Source organism: Myotis daubentonii, chromosome 12 (assembly GCF_963259705.1).
Source record: "Myotis daubentonii chromosome 12, mMyoDau2.1, whole genome shotgun sequence".
NCBI classification, from domain to species: domain Eukaryota; kingdom Metazoa; phylum Chordata; class Mammalia; order Chiroptera; family Vespertilionidae; genus Myotis; species Myotis daubentonii.
This window is the reverse complement of record NC_081851.1, coordinates 53,558,176-53,583,866: the sequence shown is the minus strand read 5'-3', so window position 1 is coordinate 53,583,866 and position 25,691 is coordinate 53,558,176.

The window sequence follows — 25,691 nt, the reverse complement described above, 5'->3', positions numbered from 1 at the left end:
TGGGTATATATGTGTATATATATATATATATATATATATATATATATATATACACATATTTATATGAATATACTATTATCTATATCTATATCTATCTATCTATATATATGTATATTTGTACCTATACACATATGGGTATATATATATACATGCACGCATGTTTATATAAAATATACTATATATCTACAGATGTAAAAAATATATATATTTGTGGGAAAGCCTATTTTAATTAGTATGACATAGATACACTAGATACTAGATATATTTGGCTAATATTTTCCTAATATGTTTATTTCATCTTTTTATCCTCTATATTTTTCTGCCTTTATGTTTGAAACACCGAAAGGGCATATATTGATTTTTGTAATTCAATCTGACAGTTCATGCCATTTACTCATAGAACTCAGTCCATTTTCACTTATTGTAATTTCTGAAACATTTTTATTTTTATCTTATTTTTAAGCTTTTATTTGTCCTACTCTATTTCTATATCTCAGATTTTCCTCCTTTCTTGGTTTCTTTTGACTTGAGTTTTTTCTCCCTCATTTTATTATCACCCCTCCTCATATTTATTTGGAAGATATATACATACATTACTTCTATTTTTTAGTTTTGAAATTTTAACCTCCATACTTCATACACTTAAGCTTAAATTTAATTGAGTTTTACTCTCCTTCAAAAATATAAAAACCGTAGAATAATTTTCTATTTATCACAAGAAAGAATATAGAAAGAATATATGGACTGTAATGGTAGATATGAGGGATAAAAAGCACTCTCTCTTTATCTTTCTTTAGCACTCTCTCTCTTTATCTTTCTTTCTCCCTCTACTCTATTTTTATCCATAGAATTCATCATCTGACTTTTTTTTTTTTCTCATTGCCTGCTTTCCTATACTAACATGCAAATTTCACAGGAACAAGAATCTTTTATTTTGCTCACTTTTATAAAGATAGTGGATCAGATAGTTCCTGCTTATAGTAAGTGCTCACCAAATATTGTCAAGTGGATGAATGTTTTAATTGTGAACACAAGCTCCAAATTTCCATAATATTCTTAGCTTTTTAATATCCTATTTGTTTTTAACCTCACGAATTACTTTTATTACTTTAAAATAATATTTATATTATTAATTATTTTTCTAATTTTGTACAGGAATTGTTTGTTTAGTTTAATCCATATGCCTAGCATTTTTTCTACTCCCTTTTAATCCTTAGGGCCATTTTTCTTTTGTCTTTAATATTATCCTTTATAAGCTTTGGTGTAGGTCTATAGGTGGCACCCTTTCATTTTTTGTTTACAGGAATATATTTTTATTTCATTCTTTTTCTTCAGATATACTTCTTAATAGGATACAAATTTGAATATATTTGAAAGTACTATTTCTTAACTTTTTGCTTTTTTTCTATCAAAAAATTAGAAGTTAATCTAAATATTACTCTTTGTCCATAGTCTACCTTTTTTTCTACTTTTGCTTAAGACCTTCTCTTTATCTTTGGTGTAATGTGATTGCACTGTACCTTAGAATGTAATTTTTAATATTACTTTTCTTGGGGTTAAATGACTTCCTGGGTCTGAGAAATGTTTTTCATAGATTCTGAGAAACCCTACAGCATTATCTCTCTGAATATTACCTACTCCCCATTTTCTCTTTTATTTCCTTCTGCCACAGTACTTAGATGTATGTTGCTCCACTCCCCATGTTCTTAACCTCTCTTTCCTACTTTCAATCTCTGTTTTTTTCCTTCATTCTGTACAGTTTCATCCATCATCTCTCTTCCAGTTACTTGGTCCCTCTACAAATGTGTCTCTTCAGATGTTTAACCCTTCTATTGCACCCTCCTCCCCATCATATTTTTCAATTCTAAAAATTCTAACTGAACCTTTATCAAACCAGTTTCTTCATTTTGGGTAGTCTCCTGCTATTTCTCCTATTTTTATTTCATAAATGAAGTCTCTCTGTGTGTGGTTTCTTTTATTTGTATTTCCTGACTTTCACTTTCTGTAGGAGTGTAAGTGGCCCATGCTGAGGTGTATTTCTCCTGAGGGATGCACTTTGATTCCTCAGGCATCCAAAGGCCGTACTGCAGAACCATGTTGACTTTATTTTAATTTTATTATTTTTAATCTTCCTCCGAGGACATCTTTCCATTGATTTTTAGAGAGAGTAGGAGAGGGAAAGACAGAGAGAAACATTGATGTGAGAGAACCACATCGATGGGTTGCCTCCTGCACATGCCCTAACCAGGGGCAGGGGCCAGGGAGGAGCCTGCAACCGAAGTACATGCCCTTGACCGGAATTGAACCCGGGACCCTTTTGTCTGTAGGCCAACGCTCTATCCACTGAGCCAAACAGGCTAGGGACCATGTATACTTTAAATTAAATTATCAGGTTGAAAAAAGAAAGTATAAATTCAGATCCAAACCCAGATAGATCTCAGGGGATCTAGAGCAAAGAGCATGATACATCCTTATTTTCTGTCTCTACTGAGTGATTTTTTTTTTCTGATCCACTGCACATACCCGTTCTTGAGCCCTTCGTTGTGCAGGGTGATTGAAGGCCCAGTGTGCTGCCCTGGGCACGCACAAGCTTAGTTATTCTTCCCTCTCATCTTGACAATATTCTAGCCCAAATGGATCCCTAGACATGCCTTGGGTTATGCAACAGCTACAGTGCTGGCTTATCTCCCCAGACTCACATTCCCATTTCTTCTGAACTGAGAGGAATCCATTTACTTAATTCTTGGTTTACTCATTAATTTATAAAAGCCCTTTAAAAATAGAATGGCTAGCATTTTTAGATTTTGTAAGCAATATATTTTAGGAATTTTTCCCTCAGTTCTGTGAGTCTGTCTCTTCTGTACCTTCGTTCGCTGCTCTATTCACTTCTACAGATCCCAGTCAATCTCAGCCCCTGCACAGTGCACCCCGCTGCCTGGGGTAGGATGTAGCATCCAGAGTTAAGCAACGGCCCTTACAATTTTTATTGATTTGTAAGACCTTAATCTACTATAATGCTATAGCAGCCAATGCTCTGGGAAATCAACAGAGATGATTGTTTTTCTCTCCCCAGGTTAAGCTGTGTTTGCTATTTTGTTGCAACTCACCTGTGTGTGGCTGAGTCCCTGCGGCAAGGAGTGTACCAAGAGCATCCAAAGGTAGTTGCAAAATCCATATTTTATTGCTCCACAAATAGCTATTCTGAACTTTATCTTTTTTGTCCTCTTCCTTTCTTACTATTAGGAGAAGATTTCCTAGAGTTGTGGGGTTTTAGTAACATTTGGAGTAAGCACTTCCTCAGGTAACCACTGGTCATCACATCCTTTCTGTCTTGGTTCCAGCTTGATGAGGTGATCAGAATGAGGCCAATACTGACCAGAAGGTCATCACGATCAATCTGGCTATTTATCACTAGTAAAAGAAGCCCACAGACTAGAAAAAGTGGCCAGAGATGCCTTGGAACATATGTCCATGGATGAAGGCAACAGTAGAAACCACAAGCCTATGTCTCTGCTGTCGGAGACTTGTCTTCAACAGCAGGTATTCAAGGCAAAGCCAGAATCATTAGAAAACCTGCCAGGAAAGGCAAACAAAGACACGTTGCCTTAGGCTAGCTATTAACATGGTATTAGGAAACTGAACTGTGGTTTATTTACTGAGCTCTCCAAAAGATGGTTGGAGATCATTCAGAGGACATGACCCCTGGTTGACCTGTGAGCTGGATCCAGGCACTTGGAGGCCACTCATCTCCTCCCTTGTCCATGCATGTTTCACCTGCCATTCATATACTAAGAGCTCTTGCAGGAATACAGTCATGAGGGAATAATGTGTTGTTGAGACCATCTGGACATATACTTGACTGAACCCATTTAAGGCCTCTACATAAACTTCCGAGATTCTGGCAGGTGGGTGCAGAGATCTACAGGTCTTGCAAGCACCCAAGACAAGCCTCCTAAGTACGTTCCCTTGTGTCTTTGGTCTGCCACCTGTCAATCTGCCGTGGCTGCCTCTTTCTTTGGTCCCTCCTTACTGTCCTTGTATAGGATTTCACCCGGGAGGCTCCCAAGTTTCCAAAACAAAGAAGATCAGTTTCAGAGTTCCTGATCAAGGGTAGTAAAATATTTTACAACTTTGAAGACCATAGAGAGAGGTAGCAGATAAAAGAATTATAACACAAAGGCAAATAATATTATAATTAGATATTGAACTTAACAGAAATTGTAAGGATTTCTTATGTTGGGGCAATTTCAATTTTTATCACTGCATTTTAACTTTTATTTGGTTCTTTTCAAATCTGCCTTGTTCTTTTCTCACATTTTTATTTCTTATTTTATTTATATATTTGAAAATTCTTATTTTTAGTATATATTTGATAACTCAATTATTTGAAGTTTTGAGGTGATCTGATTTCTGCTATTTTTGCTGACTCATTCATAATAGATTGTTAATATTTATTCAATGGAAATTTGAGCCCATTTTAGAGGGTAGTTTTCTGTAGAAATCCTGTGTGATGTGAATTGAGGATATTTCCTCGTGGGGTAGTTTTTAATTTGTTTATGTCAGTCACCTGAGAGGTATTACTGGTCTAGGACCAATTATAAGCTAATTCCTTGGCCACCTCTGCAGAGTTCTCTGGGATAGCTCTTGCTGACCTGAGGCAGGAGCTTGTCTGTGTGGAAGGAGAGAGAAGCTGGACCAGGGTGCTGTGAAGTCACAAACAAAGTGTGAGGCCAGCTGGAGCCCAACACTTCTATGATGATGTGTTAGCACTTTGACATCATCTGGAGGAGGTGCCAACAGAAGCCATGGCTATGGCTGCATTTGCCATATTTAGTATATATTTTAGAAAGATATTTTGAGGCTATGAAAATATCCCATTTCTCCTTAAAGTTTTATCCACTGCTTTTTAGTAATTTCCTGAGGATTTTGCCTATAGCATTTATCTATCTAGTGACACTTTTATTTTTCTAATTTCTTCTACATTTATTTTTGGAATTTTTCTGATTCGCTCCTTTTTCCTTAATTTATTTGTGTAACCATTCATTTATGTCAATATAGACTTATACATATTAATTTCATTTTATGCTCCTGGATAATCTTGTAAATGTGAGATGCATATTTTAATCCCATTTTCCATATAAAGAACTTGAGATGCGGAGCATTTTCATGACTGACCCAGGATCACATAGTCACTTGGTTGCAAAACACGATCTGTAACCATTTTCTCAATCTCAGCTCTACTCTGCTTCTGGTTTTACCTGACCCGCCACTTGCTGCATAGCATGAGTTTAATAAATACTTGGTGAACAAACAGATGAACAAATGAATGGATCAATGAAACAGTAAACTTAGAGATTCATTTGATAATTAGAGTTGAATTGCAGTAATCTTATTCTAAGAACACAAAGAAATAGAAAATGTGTAGTAGGGAGATGTGAATACCAATCCCCAAAGGAACTTTATTCAGCAGTTAAAAGAGTTTTCATCCTGGTCACAAGGTGATTTTATAGCTTTGGTATTTGTCCAACAGTTCACAATTCATCATAGTTTCCTTTGGCCTGATTTGATTTTAGGAGAGAGTGAAAATATAATTCCTATAAAGGGAACCCAGTGGCTGGTTTATCTGATGATCTCCGTGATCCTAATGTGTTCACAACAATGCTTCCAGGAATCTGTGAACTCCCCAAAGGCAGAAGTCATGTCAAATTCGCATACTGGGCACTCAGTTATTGTTCTGAATGTATATCTTGCTTACTGTGGTTTCTTTTGTGGGAAAATCACATGGCCAGATCTCCTTCAATGAACTGCCATAGATTTAGGATTCTGAGTTATATGCAGGAGATGGGCCTTGATCAGGATCAAGAAGGATACTGATAACAGATGAAAAGGGTTTATTTTTCTAAAAAAACATTGAACATTAAACCTGGTTTCTTTTATAGTTTTACTCATGTCAGCTGGTACTAAGACATTACTCTTTAATAGAACCCCTTGATAACCATAAGAGGAAGCCAGCACCCTCCACTATTCCTACATTACTCTTCCTAATCCTTAAAGGCCCCCTTGGTATGTACAACTGGTCTATCACCCAAGAGCTTATAAGAGATCATTTAACCATCTGCTATGAGATTATATAACAATAATTCCATTTTCCAGCCCAGATGAAAGCAATCTTATCAACCACACTACCAAAATCAAGTAGTTCTGAATTCTGGGGCCTAATATTTGTAAGGCTCCACTTCTAATGACTAACTTCTGTTTTTTTTTAGTAATCTCTACATATGTAATAGAAACCGAACACAAACTGGCTTATACTACGAGGGTCTTACTGTGCCATTTAAGTGAATAGATTCACAGAAATAAGAGTACAGCTAAGGGCACAAGGGCAGCTCTGGGACCATCAAGAACAAACAAGGAGTTGACAGTGACATGATCTTTTCCTTGCACATCCATCTCTCAGTTCTAATGGTCTCCATTTCATTTTCTCCTGCTATAAGCAACGCTATCCACTGAGGCAGGAGAGACAAACCCCAGCTCACACTTTTCCTAGTCCATGAACGCAGAGGCAGGGCTCGCCATTCGCTCCAAATCCACCAGGGACTATGGATACTATGCGGAAAGGTCTGTAAATTGCTGGTCTTGGTCACATGTTCGTCCCAATGGCCAGTGAAGCTGGAGGTGATGATAGGAAGCCTCGTGAGGATCACAGGATCCAGTGGGGAAGGAGCAGTTTTCCCAGCAAAGAGAGCAAAGCTTTCCTAGGGAGCGTTCCTAAAATCCCCTGAAGCCACACTGAGCACAGAGCCACCAGCGCCCTGGTCCCCGATTACCTAACACACAATTTCCTTTGCATTCTTCAGATTGACTTAATCTCTCCTAGACTTCCCAGGCTGAGCTTCATAATGAGGACTACGGCGGCTTCCAGTCTTATGACCATTACTGTTCAGTTGCTATTTCAAACAGAAAGTTAGTTTTTCCCAGAACTGGTAACTCAGCTGTTTTATATCATAATGGCATGGAAAAGTGGCAGGCGGACTGTCAAACCTGATGCAAATGGTATTTTATAAAAAGTGGTTTAAATTGGCCGAAGCTGTTTTTAGACTGATCAGTTAAAAAAAAAAAATATGTAGGGCATCTTTCTGACTTGCAGAAACACAGCTCCCAGGAATCTGAGTTTTCATCATGTACTTTGGGAGAGGTTTGTAGGTGGGTGCGGGCTTGTCATAAAATGTAGATGAGGATTTGTTAATGTGGGGATATGTAAATTGGCTTTAGGATGCTCTCAATTGATAGAAAGGGACTTGTGTGCCAAGTGGAGAGAAAGGAAAGAGATAGCGGAATGAATATACTTGCATAACCGGGAGAGATAAGCTTCCTTTTGGTTTCCCCTGTGCTATTCGAAGAGTTGCAGGAATTCTGCCCCTGGACCCCAGAGGCACGGCTCCTTTAGCTCTTGGGGATTATCGTTACTCTCATTTCCACCAGGAATAGAAGAGGCAAGTGGTGTTTTGATCCTTACAAAGGGATTGCAGGAGTAGCAGGCAGCAACTGGGAAAAGTTAAGTGTTCTATGAAGACGCTCTTGAGATTAGACAAGGCAGGAACTCAAAATTCCACTGAAGAACTTTGCAGTTTATATTAATATCCGAGCTGTCCAATGCCCTTCTCTTCCTTTCTGCTTAAATCCTAGTCTCCAGTCTAGATGCAACCAGGGTGCTTGCCTCTAGAGCTGACCCTGCTCTAGAGATGTGCTCTGAACAGAATGCCGTTGCTGACACTCCTTTCTTGTGAAGTCTGTGGAGTTACGCTTTTTGGAGCCCCTATCTTGTACTATCCAGATGAGATGCAAAATATTGAACATGCCTGGCCATATTTGGTTCAATGTAAAGTAGATGTTGGAAATTTCTGTGAAATGATGAATATGTGAACAGCTACAAAATTTCCCTCCTGCTCTGGCTGTCAAGGATTCTAAGTGGGTTGTTTCAGTATCTCTCTACTTTTTCCCTGGATTCATTTTATGACTTGGGGATGACAAATTGGTGGGGGGAAGAGAGTGATAACAAGAAGGTTTTGAGGGGAGGTTTCAGGTGGTTTTGAGAAGAGACCCGAGAGAAGGTTCAATGTGTATAATTCATGCATTGGAGAAGGAAAGAGATTTGAAGAAGTGTTGCTGTTCACTAAAGTTATTTTCATGGTGTTAGGTGTCAGAGAAAAAAATAAAAATTGGAGCTAAATTATTTTGTATTATTTTGGTGGTATGGCCCATGTTCTTTGACTGCAGTGCCATTCTGGTGCCAAACTATGTGGAGCACATCATTATAGCATTGTATTTGGTGCAGCCACTGGTTAATTCCTGTGCATTGTAGGTATCTGCTGTCAGCCTCCTACAAGACAAACATGGATTGTAGTTGGAGCCCTGGACATATCCACTTAGGAAGATGAAAGACTGGAAAATGTTTTAGGGGTGTTGTTTGTTCAATATGTTGGTTGTTCACTGTAGTGATAGCCATGAGTGACAGAGAGAGGCTCAGGCACACAAGAATTTGAATAGCTCCTGTTTCCTGCTGTAGGTATCTTATCCTTGCTTTGTGGTGTATCTGAATGCTGGCCTTCGCCTTTCTGTACATTATATTCCAGCACTTGTGTTTGCTTCATTCAAGTTCTTCTCCTCTTTTGACCTTGCACATCTTCTTCAGTTCTGACTCCCTGCCTTTGCTCAGGCTGTCACCCTCACTTGGGGACACCCTCTTACCTTCCCTTTATCTATTTGCACCCTACCCATACTTCAGGGGACATGCAAAGCTCTCATGATCTACTCAAGTTCTCAAGTTCACCAGGGTCTTTCTGTGTTTGTTGTACTGCTTTGTCAAGTATTAATTATTTTATGAAGCTTAGTAATCAGACTCATAAGATTGGAGAGTTGGAGGAACCCTTACGGAACATATCCGATGTTTTCATGATGTAACCAAGATTTCGATGATGCAACTGAGGTTCAGTGACATACTGTTACTGACTTTAGATCACCCACTGGGAATATAGAGTAACATGTTTATAAACTGAAAATTTCTATAAAAAGCAGTTGTTTTTGTAGTGGCAGAGTCATGTCTCAGAGCCAAGTCTTTCAGCTCCTTCCTGCTGTATCCATTATACCAAACTGCCTCTATTAAGTTGCTGTTATTCTGGTTAAGCCTTGCCTGCCCAGCTTGAGGTGGAAGATCAAATGTCCCACCCACCATGTACCAGCCACATTTGTTACAAACACCCTGTGAGATAATGTATCACACTTAGTTTTACAAATGAGCACACTAAGCCTCATAGAAGTTAAAATGCTTACTCAACACAGAAAGCAATAGGGGCAGCGTTCAAATGTAGCTCTGCCTAACTCGGAAGCTTGGGTGTCTCCTTTCTCTCTTCTCATACCATCCTCCTTGAGGCAGAGATGGATTCTTTTTTATTTTATTTCCCTCAACATTGACCTCATCTTTGGCCACAGCATATGATCAATCACAATGTTCTACTTTATTGACGGCTAAGTTTTCCATGGGAAGTCTCTATAAACTTTGTCTTTTCAATGAGCATATGCTCTGTCTCTCTACAGCAGTGGTTCTCAACCTTCTGGCCCTTTCAATACAGTTCCTCATGTTGTGACCCAACCATAAAATTATTTTCGCTGCTACTTCATAACTGTAATGTTGCTACTGTTATGAATCATAATGTAAATATCTGATATGCAGGATGGTCTTAGGCGACCCCTGTGAAAGGGTCGTTCGACTGCCAAAGGGGTCGCGACCCACAGGTTGAGAACCGCTGCTCTAGAGACAGATGTGAGAATTTGGCTGGGGCTTTGAAATCTTCATTGAAGCTCACTCATAAACTATAAGAATAATTCATTTTGTTTTTTAATGGGTGAGTTCTGCATGATTGACAAGAACAAAAATGGGGTCAGAGGCTGTCACAGCCCAAACTGATCGGCAAAGTTGCTCCCTGCCCCATGTCAAGACTGTAGATGCGACAGCAACTCTTGTGGACAGTTCGTTGATGACAGTGACCTGAGCACAGCGGGCTTTGTTCAGCTTAAGAGGCTCTCTAACTCCCAGGGTCAGTTTTCTCTTTCTCTCTCTCAGGGATCCTGTTATTGCGCCTGGCCATTTTTCATAAAAGGAGATGTCTCACATGACATCTTACACTGAGGGTGCCCTAGAAAATTATTAATGCTACTATCCTAGGGTAAATCTGTTCTTTAAGAGGGTCAATAGAGGCATTATGCCTTTAAAAAGTAAGTATAATTTAGGATTATTGGTGATATAAAGGCTGATGAGAAGCTTGGTTTTGGCTGACTAACTGTAGACATTAAATGGTAAAAGGAGGGAATATATTTTTTATTCCTTTCCAGTCTACCATAGCACCATTGAGCACTATGTATTGAAAATGGATCCTGGTTTGTAATGAGGAGGTAATGACTATGAGCCAAAGAAGTAAAGAGCAAAGGTCCATAGTAAGGGACATTCATCATGAGACCAGTCATTTTAAATTATGACCTTTTCTCCTCTGTCCTACTTGCAAGACCTCACTGTAGCTGTGGACACCTATCTGACTCTGCCCTTTGCCTCCTAGGAATCACCGCTTTTAATTCAGCACAAGTCCCACATTCACTGGGCCTCCACACAGCATCCCTTTGTTTTATTTTATTCTTTTTTTTTTACAACTACTGGAGAGTGATTTTAATTTCAAATGGTAATCTACACATTCAAAAATACCCTCAGGCATACACTACATATAACAAGGTAAACTTCGTCCAATTTTACCTGTCACTACCTATATTTTTCCTCTAACGATGTGAGAGTCTATTTGCCAAACGATCGCAGTTCGGACTGCGGTTTTGAATAGTGTCACTGGCAGATGAGTCTATTCAGCCTCTAGGGATGGCATCTCTTGATGTCTCTCCTAATGCCCCCATGTTTATTCTTTTCACTGCAAGATGCTCACCCATTCATCTAAACTGTCAACTTTCCCAATAACCTGTCTTATGAAATAGCAACCATTGTCTCTCTGTGTCCCCTGAAGACAGAAAGGAAAAAAACAAAGGTTTCTGCTTTCGCAGCATCCACCTGCTAAGAGAGAGGTTTTTGACCGGACTACATCTCCACCTGAAGTGGTGTTACAGAACATTGACTAAGTAAAGACAGGGGGCAGTCTGATGGCCAACGCACTCTCCTCCTGTTCATTGAAGGGTCTGTCCCCTTGGCCTCTATCACAAACCACTTGTTCCTGCTTACTGTGTTCTCTGCAATACCTCGGGTGCCGAGGGGCTCTAGAGCAGTTTAAAACATATTCTTGCCCTTAAGGAGTTGACAATCTAATCCATTCACTCAAGAATAAGTGGAATTACCTATTAAACAATATATTGTGTCAGGCACTAAATGAATGAGATGTGGGGTATATCCTTGAGAGATTACTATATCTTAAGATTAGTCTTATATAAAAACACACCCAATGTCCTGTGCAATAAATGACATAAGAGTATGTTGCAAATGTTTAGCAGCAAGGATTCTCTGATGGTTTTTCAGGTATACTACATTTTTAATGTATAATGCTGAACTCATTTGCTTTTATTTTTCTATTCCTGCCCTCAATTTTTCTCCTCCTTTTTCTTCTTCTTCAAATCATGTCATTCTAGCCAACCAAACTCACAATATTGATTTTTTTTCTCTCCACTCTTTTCCCTCCTTCTCCCCAGCCAGGTTTTGTCAAGTCTGTATGATAAATGTCTCACAACATACGCCCTTCCTCTCTCCACTGCTCCCACCCTCTCCTCCAAGGGCATTCCCTTTTCATTTGTAATTTTGGTCCTTACAATAATATCCAAGTGATTGATCTGTATATAGCTGCTTCTTCAGCTAATATATCCTCTACACTGCTGTCAGATCTATGATTCTGATTTTATTCAGCTATTTTATTTCTTTAACTGTTGATAGGAAAAACGTTCAAGGATGTAAGCATGGCATATGGGGACTTACACCAGAGTAGCAAACTCTTTTTCTGTAAAAAAAGAAAATCAGGAGCTATTTTGGGTTGCATGGGCCATATAGTGTCTGTCACAACTATTCTTCTTTTCTGAAATAATATTTTATTTTAAATTACTTTTAAGTTCTTTTTTAAATTGTACTTTGAATAGTAACCTCATTTCTCAAATTTTCTAATTCTGATATATTGTTTTCAAAACTTCTATAATTTCCTTGATATGTTTTAGCTCGTTTTGAAATGTTGGACTACTATTGGTTTGTTTCCCCCTGTTATACAGGCATGACTTTCTTGGACATCTTCACTTTATATAGGAATTTTGTTCTTTTTTTGTTTCCCCTGTACTGATCTTATTTAGGATTCACCCATGTTCCTCTTTTGTTCTGTTTTAAATGACGTGAACTCCTTTGTACATTCATTGGGAGGGTGGCCAGGTAAATGTTCCAGTTTCAGAGCTGTAGAACCCTCTCGTCTGTTTTCAAAATGTGGACTCTTGCTTTCCAAGGTCAATTTACTCTTTTTCCCTTCTTTACTTTTGTTTACATGTTCTCTCTCTCTCTCTCTCCCTCTCTCTCTCTCTCTCTCTCCCTCTCTTTCTCCCTCTCTCTCTCTCTCTCTCTCCCTCCTGTTCTTCCTATTCTACTTAATTTGCATTCTATGCTCAGCAATTTCTCCTCAGAATATTTGTATTTTCTTTCTTGAAGGGAACTTCAGTTAGTATAGTTCACAGTTCTTAGCTCCAGACCACTCCAGCCTCATTTGACTTTATTACCACTGTCCCTTGGCATTTACCTAAGATTTGGAGTTTGCAAAACTTTCTCCAGTTTAGACAGTATTTTTGTACTAACCTGCTGAGATTGCTAGTAAGTATCCATTGGTTATTTTGAGGGACGCATGAACTCAGGTGTCAGGCATATACTCTGATCGGGAATCAAACTGTGACCTCCTTGTTCATAGGTTGACACTCAACCACTGAGCCATGCTGGCCAGGCTTCACTGTTTTAATGTGATCCAATATGACTATTCATAATTTTTATTGTCTCATATTTACAGTAAGCCTCAAGATCTTGCTTAGAACATATCTTATTTTCTTTTGTTCTCTTTTCTAGTTTCTAACCCAGATACCTTTCCCAGAGTAAAGTGCTATTATATATAATACTTGATATGATCTAAATTCCTTATTGAATTTAGTGTTGAAATTCAACACTTCATGTTATTCATTTTGTACTTAAATTTTCTCTTTTAGAAATGAATTAAGAAGTCTCCTATAATGTATTTTGCTATCTTTCAATGGAGGCTAAACTGTAGTCTAATAACTATAACAGGAAAACATTGCCAAGTTATACTTTATGGTATATATTAGTGTCTGTAGCTATGTGTTAAGTTTATGAATGACTAAATCACATTCAATAGACAGTTGATGCTGAGAAACATCATGTTTTCTGGCTGATTATCTGGCCCTTACAGCTCATCTTATATGCAGCAGCATGTAGATCTGTCAAGCTTCACTGATACCTTCACGATGGAAGTACTTAATGTTTACATCTTACAGGCCCCTTTAAAAGTACAAAGTGGTGTAATTTAATGTTTTTATATTACAAAACCTTGGAAAATGTGCTATATCCAGTGGATCAGATTATCCATTCCGAATCAGATGAGAATTTACTAGAAGTATGACCCATTGGCATATTGCATTAGTTTTCTGTGGTGCCGTAGTTAGTTGGTCAGATGTCTGGGTGGGCAGCACTAGATCATCAGATGAGGTCCAACAAGGGCAAACTCAAGGTGCTGGCAAGGCTACATTCTTACTGGTGGCTCTGGAGAAGAATCTACTTCCATGCTCATTCAGATGGTTGCCTGGATTCAGTTTTCTGCAAGTATAGAACTGAAATTCCTATGTCCTTGCTGGTCATTAGCCAGGGACTGGTATTTCTCCTACGGGCTGCCTGAATTCCTTTCCATGCTTTCTAAGTAGCCCCAGACATGGCAGATTGAGTCTTTTCTTGCTTTTAATGTCTCTGGCCTCCACTTACACTGAGTGGCCAGATTATTATGACCACCCCACCAGTACTTCATTGACACTTCTAAAAATACTGAATATTGAAAACTTCCTAAGCAAATACTCTCAAGGTTTTATTATTATTATTATTTGCATAACTAACTCACTTCATTGTACTGATGGGGTGGTCATAATAATCTGGCTGGTCATAATAATCTGGCCACTCAGTGTATATTACTTCTCTTTTGCCTCCAGTCAGGAAAAGTCTCTGCTTTTAAGGGCTCATATGATCAGATATGGCTTCCTAGATAATCCAGAAAAATTATCCTACTTTAAGTTTAATCAGGTTAGTTAATTTGCAAAGTTCCCCTTGCCATGTAATAGAACGGATTCCAGCAATGAGGGCATAGATATCCTTGGAGTACCATTCTGCTTATCCATATATTGTTACAATTTTACTTATTAGTGGCTGGAAAATATATCAGGTTAATAGGAGTAATTAAGCAATAACATGAAAATAGCTCTTTTATTTATCATGGAATAAGGATGTCTGCATTACCTCCTTCATAATTCTCCCAGACTTCTTCCTTTTATATTAAAGAGATGATTAATAGGCATAACTATAGGTAACAAGGGTTAATTTATAGAAGCCTTTCGTTGGCCAGTGTTATTCACAGAGGCCAGAGACAACTCTAGAAATATAGTTTTCTTAGAAAACTTCTTCCATCTCTGTTATTACAAGGATGGAATAAGGGAATCCTCTGGCAAATGACAAGTTTGCTTTTAGCTAACTTAGGGAATAATAATAATGGTTATGCCCTTAAATTTACTAGGCTATTTGATTAGCTCTTTACAAACATTATCATATTTGACATTCACAACAACTCTGTGAGGTAGATTATTTCCCCCAGAATATAGATAAGGAGGCATTAAAGGAGTCAGGTGATAAGCCCAAGGCTTATGGGTGGTGGAGCTAAGATTTTAAAGCCAGGTGCAAAGCCTGTGCTGTTTAGAAAAAGTAAGTGCTTATCTTTATTAAAGTTACATATGAGAATATTTTACACAGTTATTATATAAGGCTTGTTACCAGAAATAGCAGTCTTCTGCTCTTATCATTTCCATTTTCATCTCCCAAAGATAACGGCTTCCAATTATTTTATCAGTTTGGTTACCTCCATAGCTCTATACAACATGTGTACGCTGTTTCTTGATTTTCCAGTTTTATTATTTATATAGTGACTTCTCCCTTTGGAAAATTGGGATAATTTAACTCTCTCTTCTGCCTTACCTCACTTCTTTTTTAAAAAATTCCCATTTAAAGAAAATTCTTTCATTTTGAACATCTTTTGTGTTAATTTTTTAATCTTTTCTCCTAACTTCTCTATTAAATTTTTAATGCACGCTATCACAGTTTTAATTTACAGAAGTTTTCTTTTTTCATCTGATTACTACTTTTGGATAGCATAGTACACTCAGTTCTCTAAGTATATGAATGATATATTTGTATTTTATTATTTTTCCCCCAAGTTGCTTTTCTCTGTTTTGATTTGCACTCTTCAAGTTTATGGGAATCACCAGTGTTGTGGGTCAGGCCCTTTCTCTAGAGCTGTTTAGTTTTCTAAGAGTAATAGCATCCTTGGACTTGGTCATGAAAGAGAGCTCCTGGTTGTTGTTAGTGGTGAGAGTATCAAGATTCTGCATGTAGGCTTTTATATTTTCTCGGTTTCACATTTCTATTCTTACCAGTGCTTTCTTTCCTCCAAATCAAAGATACTCTGTTGTTGTTTTTTCCCTCTGGAGAATAAATTTCTAGTCTCCTGATGGGGTGGAATTAAATCAGAGAGATGATCATGGGGTCCAATGGCTCTGTAACATACTTTGAACCTGTTCTCCCATTTGGAGCCCCATCCACACCCCATGTCAGAGGTGACAGGGGATGCCCCTTTCTAAGCCTTTTGTGGGGTTCTGGAGTATGAACCAAGTTGCTTTTCAGCATTCTCTCCTTCATTTAAGAATCAGCTTTTCGGGTTTGCCCTTATGCATCTGCTTTGCAGATTTCATAATGTTGTCTTCTCTCCTTGGCTTTAGGAGAGAATATTATACCTTTTAAATATTGCTTTGCTATCATCTCAGTAGGTCTTGAAAGGGAGCAGAGGTAAACACTTATGCTCACTCTGTCATCTGCCAGTTTTCACTGGCACCTGAGCCAACTGTGTTATTTTCCAGATGTGTTGTCTTTTCAGGCCTTACTCAGTCAACACTGGCAGTTTGAATGGTTCATTCAGATGAACAAATAAGAATCCAGGGTAAGAACCATATGAAAGGCCCTTACTCCAGAGCCTGATAGAATACACTAGTGTTAAGTACAGATTTTCAGATACAGCTATCAACACCCACACTTCCTTCCTCAACATCAGCCTTCAGAAACAGCTATAATGCTGCCACTTATCTCAGCTTAGCAAAGGCTCATACAAGGAGTGTGGAAATTGCAGTTGAGTGTTATGGAGGCTCTTTAAGGAACAGGACTAGTGACAAGACTGCCTATGTCTAATTGAACCTCTTCAAGAAGGAAGAAATCCAATTACCGGTATAAACCCGAGTGTTAAAGCAGGGCATGCAGGTTTTTCTCTCTGGAGTAGCCATGCCTTCGACAAGTTACCAGGGATTCTGAAGGCAGACAGGAATAAACTGGTTACAATAATAGGTGGCAGATGGTGGCTTGATTGGAAAACCCTTAGTTCTCTTGAATCTGTACTTTTGCTTGAGCTGATCAGCAATTTGATAACTACTCACTAAGCACTGCTTCAGGGCAGGTGGAGTATGAGGCTCATACTATTAGAACTGAAAAGAGATGTGGGGTAGCACCTACCACAGTGCTTGGAACATCTTTGCCCTTAGTATATATCTATTAGAGTGAAAATATGGGCATTGCTGTCAAGTAGCCTGCTCTCTGGATAGCGAGGTAAAGGCAGCATGTGAGAGTGCATAGAAGAAACAAAGCTTTAGAAGGTCTGAAAGCTAGAGTAATAATCAGGTGGAAATTAATTACTCAGCTCCCTTCCCATGTGGGCCTGAAAAACTTGACCAAGCTGAGGAGAGAGTAATTGCGTGATAAAATCTTATGTAAAATATTCAAGGTACTGAATATCACCTGATGTGGCTAGATTTTTGGGATCCAAAATAGTTCTGTGAATGAACACGGGCAAGGAAAATACTTGGATCCTAAAGCACTTGTACATAACTGACACATTTTTACTTACCTTTTTCAATAAAATGAGAATATAAATCTGCATATACCAGGCTTGTAAGTATTATATATAAGGGAATTTTGAATAAATTATTCTGACTAGATTATCTAAATTTTTCAGTCAAAACCCCACTCTTACAACAGGTTTGAGCAACATTTAAAAATCTGGAGTCCCTTAGTTTCAAATATGATGAAGTGAATGTATTCATCCAGTTGTTATCACATGAATACAGTTGTGAACTGGGGCTTAATTTGTAAAACTAATATAAAGCACTTGAGGAATTTGTACCAAGTATCCTCTTGTGATAATTTTAGTCTTGAAAAATATGTACCATCTCTCAAAGAGAACTATTTAAATGGTTTCCATCTGTGTGACAGGTATTGTTGACTGTAGTACATTTCAGTTGGGCTGAAGGGAAGCTCTGTCCATAGGAGACCTTCATGGGATCCTGGAAGCCAGGGGGACGGGAGGAGCCATTCCACTATGGCTGCACCTCAGGCAGATGAGCCAGCAGTGCTAGCAGTAGGGTCTTGGCTCTGGTTCGGCACCTTCAATGGCACTAGAAGCAAGTGTCCTCCCTCAGGTTCTTGCAATGGCGCCAGCAGCTTCTTCTTCTTTTTTTAAAAAAATATATTTTATTGATTTTTTACAGAGAGGGAGCAAGAGGGATAGAGAGTTAGAAACATCGATGAGAGAGAAACATTGATCAGCTGCCTCCTGCACACCTCCCATTGGGGATGTGCCCGCAACCAAGGTACATGCGCTTGACCGGAATCAAACCTGGGACCCTTCAGTCCGCAGGCCGACGCTCTATCCACTGAGCCAAACCGGTCAGGGCGCCAGCAGCTTCTTGATCAATATTCCACCTCCCTCTTTTGCCCCTGGGGAACCTCCAGCCCTTTTCTAACTAATATCTTGCGTTAACTCTCTGTCTCCATAGGCTATGCAGAGTGGTTCCTGTTTACCTTCCTGGGCACTGGCTGATAAAGAACAGAATTTTTAAAAGTAAAATCAGGATTTTTCTTTGCTTTTTGATAAAGTGTTTTCTTATTTCTGGATGTTGGCCTGATGTTCTGGTTTCTCTATATCTTGGCTTTCTGAGGAAGTTGATTTAGTCTTATTTGGAGGTCATATGTGTAACTACATAGAAATTATTTTCGTGTAATCAAATAGTCTTCAAACCTTATTTTATATCATATGAATATACTACACATTATCTATCTTTCTGTTGCATGCTCTCTATTCGAATGTTCTTGCATTAATTATGTATTATAGCATAATGAATTACCCCAAGCCTTAGTGGCTTAAAATAACAATTATTAACTCAGTTTCTGTAGGTCAGGAATCAGGTGTGACATAGCTGGGACAGATGTCTCAGGGTCTCTCAAAACTGCAGCCAAGGCAGTGGCAGGTGTTTTGGTCTTAAACTGATGGCTTAACTAGCGGAGGATCTGCTTCCAACATATGGTCGTTAAAGAGATTCAGTTCCTCATGGGCTGTTGAACTGAAGGCTTGAATTCCTCGCTGGTTGTTACCTGGAAGCTGCCTTCACTTCCTTGCCATGGTGTTTCTCAGCAAGGGAGCTCACTGCCTGGTATGGTGGCTGGCCATCACAGAAAGCAGGAGCGAAGAGGGACAGAACTGAGAGAGTGGAGAGAGAGGAGAGAGTGAGAGAGCAAGAGTGAGAGCGAGAGCGAGAGCGAGAGCGAGAGCGAGAGCGAGCGAGAGAGAGAGAGAGAGAGAGAGAGAGAGGTTTATAATCTAATCTTGGAAGGGACATCCCACCACTTTTTCCATATTCTATTTGTTGGAAGCAAGTCACTACAGTGGAACCTCAGTTCTCTAACTTAATTCGTACCAGAAGGCTGTTTGAGATGCGATTTGTCCAAATCATGTTTTCCCATTAGAAATAATGTAAATTGAATTAATTCATTTCAGATCCCCAAATGTTTCCCTGTTTCAACCTTTCCTATATACATGTCTATATACATTAGTGCATGTCTAATATACAGATTAATCTATAAGCAAACACTTCTTAAATTTATCAAACCACCTCCTACTAATGAGACCTGCTGATGCTTTTAAACAGATCACTCTCAGCACTCTTTGCAGGGGTGCCTTTTAAGAAGTCAGTGTACAGCATCTTTGCTTTTGCACATATCACTGCCTCTGCAATGCTGTCACCACCTGTTTTCCCTTTATCCAAATCAACAACAGTTTTTTTCCCTCTTCAGTTGCCTGTGATTTTTTTCATTGTTTCTTCACACCCTTAGCCTCTTTATGTTTTAAAATTGTGCTAATTGTCCATTTTGCCAGCAACAAAATTAAAAAAAACAAAAACCCCACACACAAACATATTCACAGCACCATTTCCCGAGATGTAAACAACAAGAGGTTTAGTGGTAACTGACTGCATCCCCTCCTCTGTGGCCTGGGAGACACTTTGTCATGCTGATGTATCAGCATGCAAGGCTTGTCAGGTAGAGAACTGAAGTTTTGTTCAAAGACCCAGACTTTTTTTTCCATGAACACTTGTCCAGAATGGAATTGTTCGAGATGGGAGACATTAAAAAACAGAGGTTTGACTGTATATCCAGCCCCTACATGAGGGCAGAGGGATCGCACAGGCGAGTGAATACCAGGAAGTGGGGATCATTTCAGAAAGTGTCAACCTATTACTTTCTTAAAGAAACAGTATATTTCTTGGTTTCTGCTTCAGTACTTAGCATAATGTTGATGAAAGTTGGGCTTGTAGCATAGACAGCCTAATTCTTTAGTTTTAGTGACTAAACATATAAACTTATAAGCAGAAGTGACAGGCAGCTGAACTAATTAAACCACCTCCTTTTCCATGCTGGAATATACACTTATTTCTTGAGACTCCAATTAATATGTTATTAGTTTTTATTTCTATAGTAGAGGCCCAATGCACGAAATTTATGCAAGAGGAGGCCTTCCTTCCCTCAGCTGCCGGCTCTGGCTTCCCTCTGGCACCGGGGACCTGGGCTTCCCTTGCAGCCCCGATCCGTCTGGAAGGACGTATGGAAGGATGTCCGGTCAAATTAGCATATTATGCTTTTATTATTATAGATTATGTAAAATTACCAAATAAGTCACTTTAGATATTACTGGTTTACCTGAGAGATTTCCTTTAGTTATAGAGAACTTTGAGATCTGCAGGGCAATCTCCCCCCAGAATTCATCCTGTAATGGCCACAGAAATGGAAAATGCGCCACCTATGAACTTTCAGGTAAATCGATCCCCATTTCCAGTGGGTGTGAAAATGTTTACCTTTAACAGGGTCTTTCAAAATTGCATCATGCTTGCACTTCAGTCTCTTCCCTAAATCTTAATAAAAAGCAAAGTGCTCTCTTTGGATAGGGGCAGGTTTCCGCTGTTAAAGACGTTCATATGGCAACCCCGGGCCATCTCTTACAAGTCCTGCTGATGCTTTTATCATCTCAGATATAAAAAAGGTCTTAGAGTGGCTTCGTTCAAACCCTCTCTATGAACACTCAAAATCCGCCAATAAGTCAGAACAAGATGCCACTGTATAAAGACACAGCAGTTGCATTATTTTCCAGGTAGGGACTGTGTGGGCTATGCTGAACCATATTACATTTGAAGAAGAAAGTTTTTGTAAATCTGAGCTACCAGAGCTATCCGCCACAAGTTTCGATGTACACATTAAAATATTTGGTGCAAGGCTTATCATAGTAAGATTTGAAGAGCACTAGCAAAACAACACCCCGGACAGACTACTTCCAGTTTGACCATGATGCCTGCTGTTCTATTATTTAAGAGCCACTCCTATGGATGAATTTACTGTTCCTTTTCCAAACGTGAATGGCTTCGGAAGGAAAAACATGTCAGTAATTTTCAGAACCCAGTATATTTAGGTACATTAATCAAATTCTTTCCGTAGGACTGTTGAGAAATGGCAGAAGGTGTTGGAAAGGAGAATGAGGATCACAGGTCAGTTGGGTCCTTGGGAGAGCAGAGGGCACACTGGGGAAGGACGAGGAAACCCCATGAGTCAGGCATTCACTGTGTGCCAGGTTCTGTGTAAAGTATGACATGTGGGCTGTGTAACTCGATGCCCACATCCCCCAGGGCTGGAAGGGAGCTGAGATTCAGACTCTGCTCTTTTCCTCACACTTTCTCAGAATAATGGCATAAGGTTAGGAGGGAAGCCCCAGGAATAGAATTGACAACTTATTTTCTTAAATGTGTACAATATGGTGAAAGAGAGAAGGAGAGAGCCATCCTCCACCAGAAATGAAGCCTGTTACTATCTTTAGAGAGATCATGTTTGGATCAGTTTCTTTTTCCCAAGGAAATTGTTTGTTTGGTTATCTTAGAATGTCTGTCTTGCATGCTCCGGGCCATTTGGCGTAATAGCTTAAGGGAGCTGTGAGGGGCTACATTGGCTGGTGCGCCTCCTTTCTTTCCTGCATCTGTTAGGCTCAAATATATCCTCAGAGGCCAAAGTAAACAAGAATTGATGTTTATATTAATAACCCCGAAACATGAAGGAAATGGAAAATTGTGTTCAGTGGTCTACATATAAGAAGACAAAAATATGCATCCCATATTTCCGAAAGATTTTAGTATGTTTATTTTTCTAAATATTGGTGCCTGAATTCATTAATGTCAACTCATTCCTTGACATGCTACTTAATTTTTAAAAATGGCTCAGAGGTGTTTGGCATGGTTCTTGTCCTCAAGGATTTCTACTCTTGTTCATTCAATAAATATCCATTAAGCACCTACTGGATGCCGGGCAGAGGTCTAGAGGCTAGAGATAAAGCAGTGAACAAAATCATGTAGAACAAGAAGACTAAAAAGACATTTTAAAAAGGCCAGTTGTAGTATAAGATTCCCAGTACTGAAGGATACCAGGAAGAAATGAAAACAGGGAAAAGCATACTAGTAGTCTTTGGGGAACTTTGCACTTGGCCAAAAAGAGGGAGAGTTTAATTTCCTGAAAAGTCTAAACTTTAATTTACAACATCTGACTGCTCTTAAAAGTACTATTTGGTCCACATATCTTTCTCCCTAGGATACTGGCCTCCTACCATTTATTCATTCAATGAATACTTGTGTGCCTGCTATATGCAGAACAGTGGGTTGGGTCTTTTTAATATAATGATGATGAAAAAAGAACAAACTATTCCCCTCATGGAAAGATTTATATGTTTCAAAGTGCTGGAGAGGAAAATAACAAAGGGTTATTTGCAAAATACATATTGAAAGGCCCTCTCTTAGGAAATGACATTCATGCTGGAAACTTGGCTCACAAGAAAGAGGCAGGCAAGTGAAGAAGTGAAAGAGGATTCGGCCCACAGAAGCCAAAAATGAGGATAAAATCAGCATGTTTAAGAACAGAAACAAGGCCAGGATGGCAGGTGCAATAGGAGCGAGGGTGGCAGTCACATGAGAAGGTAGAGGTAAGCAAGAATTGGATTGACTTGTAAGCCATAGTCAAGAGTTTGAGTTTTGTTCTAAATGCAAAGGAAGTCACTGATTGGGTTTAAGCAGGGGTAACCCAATTTATGTTTATAATTATCATTTTGGCTGCTTTGTGGAGAATGGATTTGAGGAGGAGAGTAATGAAAGACTGTTAAGAGGCTGGAGCTATAGACATCACAAGTTTTTCATTTGGCAGCACTAATAGATCATATAAGTAAAGTCTACTTTTGCCTTCTGGTTAGCTGAAGCACTCTTCTTAAGGTTTAGAGGTGATGCAGCAGCTCAAGAGTGTCACATGACTTTTCTCTTGGGAATCACTTAGACCAAATAAATGTTCAAAGCCAGTGTCCTGTTTAATTCACAACAGGGTGTGTTTTTTTCCTAGCTGTTCAATAGCCTCTTCTCTTTTACCTTTTTTGTTATCTGGTTATTATTTTCCCATTAGTACTTGATTCTTTCATGTCATATTTGCTATTCCATGTCCCATCTACTCTCTTACATCCTAGCTCAAACAAGAGGCTCCTCACATTCTCAGTCACTCTAGTCTAGTCAGAAGGTAAATACTGACCACAGTATATGCTTTGTACAGAGCAGGAGAAGAAATGGTTCTTATAGGATAAAGTGATTACATTATGCTTGTCATTTACTGTAACAACATTGGATTCTCTTTAGTAAAGCACTAGAGAGGAATGGTTCATGGTAAACAGCCAAGTGGTGAGAATTCTGGTAGCCAAGGGAGGATGAAGTCAGTGGGTGTTATGCTCAATATATCATGGTATCTGTGTTTCCATGTGAATATCTTTGAAAGCTGGACTCTAAACTTGGTGTGACTTTTTTCATTCCAATTCTGCAATACAGGCAAAATTCTGCAGCATGGGCAAAATGCAGAATACTGAGTTTATTTTAAACCACTTCATTTAGGTATTATTGACATTACAAAGTTGCACATATTATAATGTGTTACAACTTGATGAGTTTGGGGACAAGTATACACCCATGAAACCATTATTGCCATCAAGACCATAAACATATTTGTCACATCCCACAGTTTATTCTTATTATTATAAGAACACAACATAAGACCCACCTTTTCCACAAATTTTAATTATACAGTACAGTATTGCTAGCTATAGGCACTATGCTAATAATAGATATACAGAAATTATTTATTTTATATAACTAAATGCTGAACTTTTTAAGGCTACTATATAAGACACTCAGAACAAAAATAGAAATGTAACTCTAGTATCTTGCAAATAGAGATGCAAATAAGTAACAGAAATAGATAGCAGGCATTTGAAGAGTAACGTGAAGGAAATCTCTTTAGTGAAAGAATTTTAAAATAGTTAATTTCAACTACAGGAGGTATTCTTTGAGTCTGGTATCTGATTATTGCTTTAAAATTTTGGTATACACATACGGTGAAATGGGTAAGACAATAATTTTTGAGAAATGTTGGCTTAACAAGATGTATTGAAGCTACAGTCTAAGATTTACTTCATCCTGTACAACCTCTCCTTTGTAAATTCACCTCATTCAAGCTGACACAGTCTCTCCTGCTTGTCCACACTGACACTTTAGAGCTGATGTGCTCCCCATCTCAAGAGAGTTTGCATTTTAAAACTTTGAAGTAAATGACACTTTCTAGTATACATAATTAGTACAGAATTGCAGGTAAAGGGATAGGAGATATTTGAGAAAAAAAGGTCATTTTCTCCTGCAAAAAAATACTATGTTTGATATCCTGATATTACAATTTCCTTTACCAGAAAAAGCAATTTAAACGCTATTTCTCTCTCAGTGTAATATGTAAGTACTTTTCTCTAAAGCCTCAGTCTCTGGAATGCCCACAAACCTATTAACAGTTAACTTGGGAATGGACTTCTAAAGGTTGATCGGCTCTCATTTCCCAGCCCTAGGGCCAGGGCTGAATCAGCAGCATGACAACCTACAAGCAGCTGCAACATCTGGAACAATACCAGAGGGGTAAAGGAAACAATTTCTCATGGCCAGGTTTCAGACTAATTCAAACACAAACAAGTTCAATCTAATGATAAATTCGCTTTGGCTCTTGCCCTTATGTTGGAGGCATGAAGTCCCTGCCAGGACAACCAGTATGGCTGAAAAGAGAAAGTTAAAACAGCAATTAGATGGTACTAATATGGCTCCAATATAATCCCTCCCTTGGTTTCATGTCTGCCTGCCAGGGCTCTTGGCCACCATCCCAGGGCTTAATTGCATTTTGCAAGTAGTAATACCACACTTGCCACTCTATCTCCCTAACTAATTTCAGACGCAATCCTCATACCCAATTCAGTAAAAAGGAACTGAAATGCCTCTTACAGAAAAATGAACATGTTTTCCAGTTTAAAGAGTGGCTCAATTAAGGGAATAGTTGATTCTGAAGGAGAAAGAATAGGGGATAAAAAAGATGGGCAACTCATAGCCTTAAATTCTGGGATCCTCTTTTAGTAAAGTACCAGAGAGGAATGGTTCATGATAATATCGAGACCTTGCCACTGTTTAAAGTTTATATACACTTTCAATTGGAATGGATTTTAATTGGAATTTGGCCTTGTAGTATCTGACGGCCAGTGGGGCTTAGTGAAATGAGCACTGGTCCAGTTCTGGAGACACTGACTCTAGGCTAGATGAATTATGTTTTACTCTCACCTATGCTAACTGCTAAATATACGAACCTGGAGTAGCCACTTGAAAATTTCACATCTCATTTTCTCATCAACATATTGAGGATAAAGCAAAGGTTACCCTTATCTAATTTGCAGAATTGATTGTTAAAATACTTGAAAAGTTACAAAATGATGGCTTTAAGGCCTTTTAGTAAAATCAAACTAGTATATATTTTTAGTAAGATAAACAGATGTTTATCATTCACAGTCATCTATAAAATTGAGAGGAAGGCTAGAGGGAGGTAAAGAAAAAGTATGAGTTTT